This window comes from Phyllobates terribilis, unplaced genomic scaffold (genome assembly GCF_046119375.1).
Source record: "Phyllobates terribilis strain yellow unplaced genomic scaffold, ASM4611937v1 Scaffold_1__5_contigs__length_1240528914, whole genome shotgun sequence".
NCBI classification, from domain to species: Eukaryota; Metazoa; Chordata; class Amphibia; order Anura; family Dendrobatidae; genus Phyllobates; species Phyllobates terribilis.
In genome coordinates this window covers 946,333,911-946,342,863 of record NW_027362761.1, presented here as the reverse complement: position 1 = coordinate 946,342,863, position 8,953 = coordinate 946,333,911, and positions in this window count along the sequence as shown.

Here is an 8,953-nt window from a genome sequence, read left to right as displayed (position 1 = left end):
AGTATTGCAGCCTGTGGGTGGGTGGCTGGCTGCATACTTGCGCTTGCATTCCAAGGAATGGGGTAGGGACAACTGAACGCTGCGCTGAGACAAGGACGTGGACGGTGATTGTTGCAAGTCTGCAACAACAGGTACATGGCGGGAGGCATCTTTGCATGCGCCAAGGATCACTTATGATGGGTTCACTTAGGCAGTGACCTGGGAGTCAGAGATGCATCCAGGGGTCATCCCCATGCTGTTCCCATGTCTTTTCAGCACTGTATACATGTGTCTGATGATGTGTCACACACCACATGGCCAGATAAGGTTGTAAAATGTTAAAATGAGATTTCCCGGTGAATGCATTTATCTTGGTTGAAAGCAATGCAAAAGTTCAAAAACGCATCAAAAACGCCCAAGGTGTGGAGGAGCATTTTTGTTTTTGGTTATTTATTTTGCCTTATATACAAGTCACTACCCTGGAAAGGATGTTCTTTAACATATTTCCCAGGAAAATCCATTTTGGATTCGTTTTTGCATGTTTTCTTGTGAGTCCGTAAAAGTGGCTTAATACCTCTGACAACGTTGTTGACATCAGTGACCTGGGAGTCAGAAATGCTTCCAGGGGTCTTCCCAATGCTGTTCCCATGTCATTTGAGCACTGTTCCCATCGATTTGGGCAATTTGTAGCACCTCTGCAGACCGCCGGGGAGAGCTGCCGGAAAAATGCTCGAGTTTCCCATAAACTTACATTGGGCTCGTTACTCAATCCAAGCACGCGAGCATTTCAATTTGCTCGACACGAGCAACGAGCACCTGAGCATTTTAGTGCTCGCCCATCACTAATGATAGCAAATGCTTTTATATTAGAATTCCACATTCTGAATCAACTGTTGTTAATTATGCACTAATTTTGCTGTGACGTGTATTTGGGTGGTGCCTTTGTATATATACTGTGGCAAGTCGACTTGCTCGGCTCTCCTGGAGGCAGACTCAGGACACACGTTCTCAGGTTTCCTCTCTGCTGGTTTATTATCAGCCATAAACTCATGCAGGTTTCACAGGAAAAACAAACATTGACCCCTCTGGGTTAAACGAAAAAAAAACAAAACAAAGTATAACTCAGTCCATAGATGAGCGGGTTCCGCCCGCTCTCGGTAGCATAAACTGCACTGCTAAAGTCCAAGTGAAAAGCTCTGCAGCTTCCACAATACTGTCTGGAGACTTCCCTCTCCCAGACCACACTCCAGAGAAAAAAAAAGGGACTGAGCTTTTACTCATTGCTCAGCCACACCCTGAGGGGAGGTAGGGGGAATGGCGTCCCGCCCTCTTTGCCATTCCCATAAAACCGCACACCCTTTAACAGAGTAAATCTACCAGCATATAACACGCTGGCAGAAAAATAAAGTAGGTCTTAGTTCACACAGGAGAGCATCCTGAGTGACACATACCTCCCCTGACATATAAAACCAGTGAAACTGTCACATATTCCCCCCCTCTGCCCAAAGCCGGGGGTTTGGGCACCTTCTGACACCAGGCAGGGAATCCTAGAGAGGGCATCTGCATTCCCATGTAACTTCCCGGGCCTATGCTCCACGTGAAAGTTAAACTCTTGAAGTCCTAGGAACCATCTAGTTACCCTGGCATTTTTACCCCTCTTCTCCCTCAACCATCTCAACGGGGCATGGTCTGATACTAATCTAAACTTCCGGCCTAGTAGGTAATATTTCAGTGTATCCACGGCCCATTTTATGGCTAAACACTCTTTCTCTACTATGGCGTAGTTCTTCTCGCAGGAGGACAGCTTTCGGCTTAGATAGAGAATGGGATGTTCTTCCCCATTTATCTCTTGGGAGAGTACAGCCCCTAGACCAACCTCTGAAGCGTCCGTCTGGACCACAAATTCTTTCTTGAAGTCTGGCGCGACCAGGACCGGCTGCTTGCACAATGTTAGCTTCAACTGTTGAAACGCGGTCTCCGTTTCTTCCGTCTATTTCACCATGGTTGATTTGGTGGGAGATCCGTTAGTGGCGCAGCAATCATGGCGAAATTCGGGATAAACCGCCGGTAGTATCCTACCATTCCTAGGAATGCTCTCACCTGCTTCTTCGAGAGTGGTTGCGGCCAGGTTTGAATTGCCTCCACTTTCTTGATTTGCGGCTTTATTTCGCCTCTCCCAACAACATAGCCCAGGTACTTGGCCTCCTCCTTCCCAATGGCACACTTTCTTGGATTTATGGTAAATCCTGCCTTCCTTAGCGCGTCCAGAACGGCCTGTAGTTTAGGTAGGTGACTAGCCCAGTCTGGGCTAAAGACCACAATGTCGTCGAGGTAGGCAGCGGCATAGTTCTTATGTGGGGCTAGGATCCGATCCATAGCCCTCTGGAAAGTGGCTGGGGCCCCCTGTAGTCCGAACGGCATCCGCGTGTATTGAAAACACCCATCAGGTGTTGAGAAAGCCGTCTTCTCCTTAGCCATCTGGGACATGGTGATCTGCCAGTAGCCCTTCGTCAGGTCGAGAGTGGTGATGTACCTCGCCGGTCCAAGCCTCTCGATGAGTTCGTCAACGTGGGGCATTGGGTACGCGTCACACTTGGATACCTCATTCAGCCGGCGGTAGTCATTACAAAACCTCCACTCTCCATTGGGTTTCGGCACGAGGACGATTGGGCTCGACCACCCACTCTTTGACTCCTCTATTACTCCGAGGTCTAACATCCTCTTCACCTCGGTCGAGATCACCTCCCGGCGTGCTTCCAGAATCTGATATGGCTTCAGATTCACTCGTACGTGCGGCTCTGTCAGCACATCATGCTCTACCACTTGAGTATGCCCCGGCAACTCTGAGAACAGCTCCCGATTCCGCTGTAGCAATTCTCGACACTGTTGCTTCTGGGCCGACGATAGAGTCTCTGCAATAGTGACCTCCTCCACCTTGCCTTCTGGTGCGGCTCCCAGGCAAGGAGTTTCCACAGGTTCACGGTCCCGCCACGGCTTGAGCAAATTTACATGATATATTTGATGCGGCTTTCTTCGGCCAGGCTGGTGGACTTTATAATTAACCTCGCTGACTTTCTCTACCACCTCGTATGGACCTTGCCACTTGGCGAGGAACTTGCTCTCGATGGTAGGGATCAGCACCAAAACACGGTCCCCGGGCTGGAACTGTCTTAGTCTCGCCGACCGGTTATAGACCCTCACCTGGGCTTCCTGCGCCTGGAGGAGGTGTTCCTTCACGATGCGCATCACCTTTGACATTCTCTCCTGTAACTGGGCGACATGTTCGATGATACTCCGGTGTGGTGTGACTTCAGCCTCCCAAGTTTCTTTGGCGATGTCTAGGAGACCTCTTGGATGCCGCCCATATAGGAGCTCAAATGGAGAGAAACCAGTGGAGGCTTGAGGAACTTCTCTGACCGAGAAAAGCAGGAATAGGAGCAGGTAGTCCCAGTCTCGCCCATCCTTTTCAACAACCTTCTTGAGCATCGCCTTTAAGGTCTTGTTGAAGCGTTCCACTAGGCCGTGTGTCTGTGGATGATAAACCGAGGTCCGAAGCTGAGTTATCTGAAGGACTCTGCAAAGCTCCTTCATCACCTTGCTCATGAAGGGGGTTCCTTGGTCTGTCAGAATCTCTTTTGGTAGACCTGTCCGAGCAAAAATATGGACCAGCTCTCGGGCTATACTTTTACTGGACATGTTCCTTAGGGGAACCGCTTCCGGATACCGAGTCGCATAGTCCATGATGACCAGGATATATTGGTGGCCCCGAGCTGATTTAACTAAGGGGCCCACGAGGTCCATGGCAATCCTCTCAAAGGGAACCTCTATCACAGGTAGTGGGACTAAGGGGCTACGAAAGTGGGAGGAGGGAGCGGTTATTTGGCAGGTGGGGCAGGGCCTACAATAGTTTTGAACTTCCCGATAACACCCTGACCAATAAAACCTTCTCAATATCCTCTCCTGAGTTTTCTCGACCCCTAGGTGTCCCCCCAGGACATGTGAATGGGCCATATCTAGCACCCGCCGTCTGTATGGCCCCGGCACTAACAGCTGTTCCACTATCTCACCGCCCCTCAGTTTGGCCACCCGATATAGCAACTCCCCCTGCACTGCAAAGTGGGGGAATCTGGTGTCGGCCCCCGGCTCTTGGGCAACCCCATTACATACAGTAACCTGGTCAAACGCCCCTTTTAAGGTCAGGTCTCGAACTTGAGCAGTCCCAAAGTTCTCTTTGGACATATCTAACGCAGGGAGATCGGCCTCCTCGGTCACCATCTCACCCTCATCCCCGACAAGGACGCACAGTGGGAACTCCTCCATCTGAGACTTCGTTGGGGGTTCTTCTTCAAGGACCTGGCTTTTCCCCATACTACTTAGTCCAGTTCCCTTCCCCCACAAGTCCCAGAATAAGGAAAAATCGCGGCCCAATATGACGGGATGCATCAGGTCCTTTACTACCCCGACTTCATGGGACTGGGCACCACAGTCTGTCCCCACTGTTACTGTGGCCACGGGATAGTCCTTGGCGTCACCATGGATGCACCGAACGCCCAGGGTTTTGGAAGGGATCAACTGATGGGGAAGGGATGCTCTGATCAAGGTCACCAGACTCCCGGAGTCCAACAGCCCAAGCACTTTTACTCCATTAATGGACACGGCACACGCCTGCGGCCCCTCGCCGGGTTGACAGTCCACGCTACAGGCTGGGTAGGCATAATAGGAGACCCGTCTGCCTAGGCTGCAGTCCATGGGCTCAGGGGATATTTGACACCTGGCGGCTACATGTCCAGGGTTGTGACACCGCCAGCAAACTATATCTTTATCAACTGTTCTAAAGGCACCTTCAGTAGGAGTGGGACGTCCCCCAGTGGTGGCTCTAGACCCCTTCCGTGGTGAACCCGCCCCCTTTTGGGTATCCCAGTAGGGAGAAGTGACTGCATCTGGTTTCCCAAGAGATCTCTCGACTACCTGGTACCTCTCTACTAGGCCGATGAAGTCATCTGCGTTCTGGGGATCACCCTGGGCAACCCAGGTCTGTACTGGCTTTGGAAGGGAATGCATGAACCTGTCAATCACCAGCCGCTCAACCATCTGGGCCGGAGTGGAGGACTCCGGTTGTAGCCACTTCTGAACAAGATGCAGGAGGTCAAACATCTGCGAGCGAGGGGGTTTGTTGCTAGCATACGCCCAGTGATGAACTCGCTGGGCTCTTACCGCCATATTTACTCCTAGACGTGCTAAGATCTCTGTGTTTAGTTTGGCATATTCCTTAGCATCTTGCAGCGCCAAGTCTAAATACACCTTCTGGGGTTCACCCGATAAATATGGCGCCAGAACCTCTGCCCACTGTGCTGGAGGAAGTCTCTCACGATCAGCCACCCTCTCAAAAACAGTCAGAAATGCTTCTACATCATCCCCAGGGGTCATCTTCTGCATGGCCCGCCTTACCACCTTCCTGACGTGAGAATCATCAGTCGGCCCTGGGGGTGGGGCGGCTGCCCTGCTCTGGATGGCGTCCGCCAAAAGCTGTATCTGCTGTTGCGCCTCCTGTTGGTGCTGCTGCGCCTCCTGCTGGTGCTGCTGTGACTTTTTCTGCAACTGGATCTGCTGAAGCAACAGTTTGGTCGTCTCCTGGTGCTGCTGCTGCATGCTCCGCTGGGCCTGCTGCATACTCTCCTGGTGCTGCTGCTGCTGCATGCTCCGCTGGGCCTGCTGCATACTCTCCTGGGCCTGCAGGTGTTGCTGCTGCATGCTCTGCTGGGCCTGGACCAGGTGCTTAACGAGCTCCTCCATGCTGCTGGACTTCTCTGGCTGGCTGGCGGCCTTCACCCAGGACATCCACCGGTCTTTGTAGCAGGTACACGTGTTCCTGGAATCCTGCACGCACTCTCACACCAACTGTGGTAAGTCGACTCGCTCGGCTCTCCTGGAGGCAGACTCAGGACACACGTTCTCAGGTTTCCTCTCTGCTGGTTTATTATCAGCCATAAACTCATGCAGGTTTCACAGGAAAAACAAACATTGACCCCTCTGGGTTAAACGAAAAAAAAACAAAACAAAGTATAACTCAGTCCATAGATGAGCGGGTTCCGCCCGCTCTCGGTAGCATAAACTGCACTGCTAAAGTCCATGTGAAAAGCTCTGCAGCTTCCACAATACTGTCTGGAGACATCCCTCTCCCATACCACACTCCAGAGAGAAAAAAAGGTACTGAGCTTTTACTCATTGCTCAGCCACACCCTGAGGGGAGGTAGGGGGAATGGCGTCCCGCCCTCTTTGCCATTCCCATAAAACCGCACACCCTTTAACAGAGTAAATCTACCAGCATATAACACGCTGGCAGAAAAATAAAGTAGGTCTTAGTTCACACAGGAGAGCATCCTGAGTGACACATACCTCCCCTCACATATAAAACCAGTGACACTGTCACAATATATATAATGGTGTTGTAATCTGTAGTAATAAATTCTATGACAAAGGGCTTCAGCGAGAAACGCATCAGACTGGATTTACTCTTTTAAGTGTATTGTAATGCAGCGGCTTGCTTGGCATTACGGTAATGGTCCAGGATGTCTTTTGCCTGTCCATGTACCTCCCCCTCAGATGACTGGTCACATGACTGTGACATAGCACAGGTCCTGTGCACACAGAATGTCTGATCACATGACTGTGACATCAGCACAGGTCCTGTGGGTGTGTACTACAGGATATATAAACCCTGGTAGTTTGGAGACATGGGTGTGTAAGGCGTGAGGCCTGTTCCTGTGTGGGACACCGCTAGAGTGTGAGGTCCAGTGAGGCCTATTGAAGCCTGGTGAAGCCTGAAAGGCGGAGGCTGGATCCTTAGCTGTGTAAGCGATCCCAGTAGCCTTGGAGGGCCAGAGGCTTGGAAGGCAAGAGCCTGAAAGGCAGAGGCTGGATGTTGGCTGTGTAAGCATAACAGTAGCCTTGGATGGCACGAGGGCTGGAGACCCCCATCTGGGAAGCCGTAAAGCCACAGTGGGGGCAGAATAAGTCTGAAGCAGCTAAAACCCGGCAAAGGTAAAAACACTGATTGATGTGGACATTTCTATAAGTGACTTTGCTGGGGGCTGTAACTGGAGCCAAGTGGGCCTGTCTGCCACTTGAAAGGCTCCTGGACATTATATGTAATATGTCGGCGAGCCACTGAGTTGGACTCGGTTCTAGCAGTCTATGATGTATAATAAACTGCTGGAGTGTGAAAACTGGAAAAACTTGGCTGGTGTGCTTTAATTGACCCGGTGCAGCGAGTATCCTCCAGTATGATGACTAGCGCTGCCTTACATATGGTTGGAGAATGCGAGCAACTGCAGCCCGGTTGCTAGGGGCAACTACAGCCCGGTTGCTAGGGGCAATGGCAGCCCGGTTGCTAGGGGCAACGGCACAGGACGACGAGTGTGGATACAAGCATCTTGCTGTGACTCGGCGAGGTCACGAAAATTAAAGCATCTTGCTGTGACTCGGCGGGGTCACGAAAATTAAAGCATCTTGCTGTGACTTGGCGGGGTCACGAAAATTAAAGCATCTTGCTGTAACTCGGCGGGGTTATGAAAATTGTCCTTGCACTCAAACCTGGTTTGCTGTAACTCGGCGGGGTTACGAAAATTGTCCTCGCACTCAAACCTGTTTGCTGTGGCTCGGCGGGGCCACGAAAATTTTTCCGGGGAAAGCGGTGAAGTGTCTAGTGTGAATAGTGTACCGCGATGCCTGTGAATGGTGCAGTATCTCCAGACGCAATGGAGAAGGGGTTAGATGACCGGCTGCAAACGTCCTGCAGAAAAATGGAGTGTCCTGAAGAAATGCAGGTGCAGATAAAGATGGCTGTGAAGGGAGCAGCATATGAGTCTGAAGCTATTGAGCGATTAAAGTGCCTGTTAAAATCGCAGCAGCAGGCATTTGAGAAACGACAACAGGACTCGCAGCAGGCATTTGAGAAACAACAGCAGGTATGGGAGAAACGACAACAGGTCGTGGTGCAGAAAGAAGCTGTTGGCCCATTACAGAAAGGCGGCAGCGGACCTTTCCTTGAGTTCTCCTGTGGCACCGGTACTATCCCAGAGTGCCCAGGGAGGTGGTAAGAGATGTTGTGAACTGGGTCCTAAGACTATTGCTGATTTTTTTTTGCAAAAATTCCCCTACCGGTGTGGTTGTTCAAAAGGGGGCGGAGTCTAAAAAGGGGCGGATTTTCACAAGAGCGTAGAGTATAGAAAACCAAAATTTGTTACTGGTTGTGGGTTGGTACCGCCTAAAAATGACGATTTGACCGTTGATAACGGGGTAGCTCCAGTAGAACGGGTTGACGTCAAAGTGGGAGGTGACCTGTTAGTCCACAAATCCATGGGGAGTGACACAGACCCCGTAGCTGACGGTGACACTGTGAAAGTAGAAAGAGAGGTCAGTCAGGAGGGGCTAGACGAGGGGAGAGAGTGCCCCTCTCGTCGTCGACGGCGCAAGGGCCACAAAAAGGTTGCTCCTGTAGTCGTTGCTGAAAGTGAAAACAAAGAAAATGTAGCACTGTGTGCTTTTGTTTCAAGTGTGGATCCTCCTTTAGAGGCAGAAGAGGAGATGACCTTGCCAGTAGCAACCTCCGGTACAGTACTGAGACAGAAGGATCAGGATCTGAAAGAAGAAGTGACTGAGTCCCGGAGGCAAAAGAAATTGGTGGAAGACGAACTCTTCAAAGTCAAAATACAGATGGAAGAGCTGGTGAAACTCAAAAGTCCATATAGAAGAGGAAAACAAGATTCTTATAATGAAAGACAAAGACAACACACAAAAATTCCTTGTCGAGGAAGCCGAGAAGATGAAACAGGTAGCAGAGGAGGCTGCCTCACTGAGCATAGAGGCCCAGGAGGCTGCACGACTATGCAAGCTCGCCGAGGACAACCTAAATGAGCAGAGAGCCTTAGCTGAAAAGATGCTCAAAGAGAAGATGCAAGCTGTTCAAGAAGCC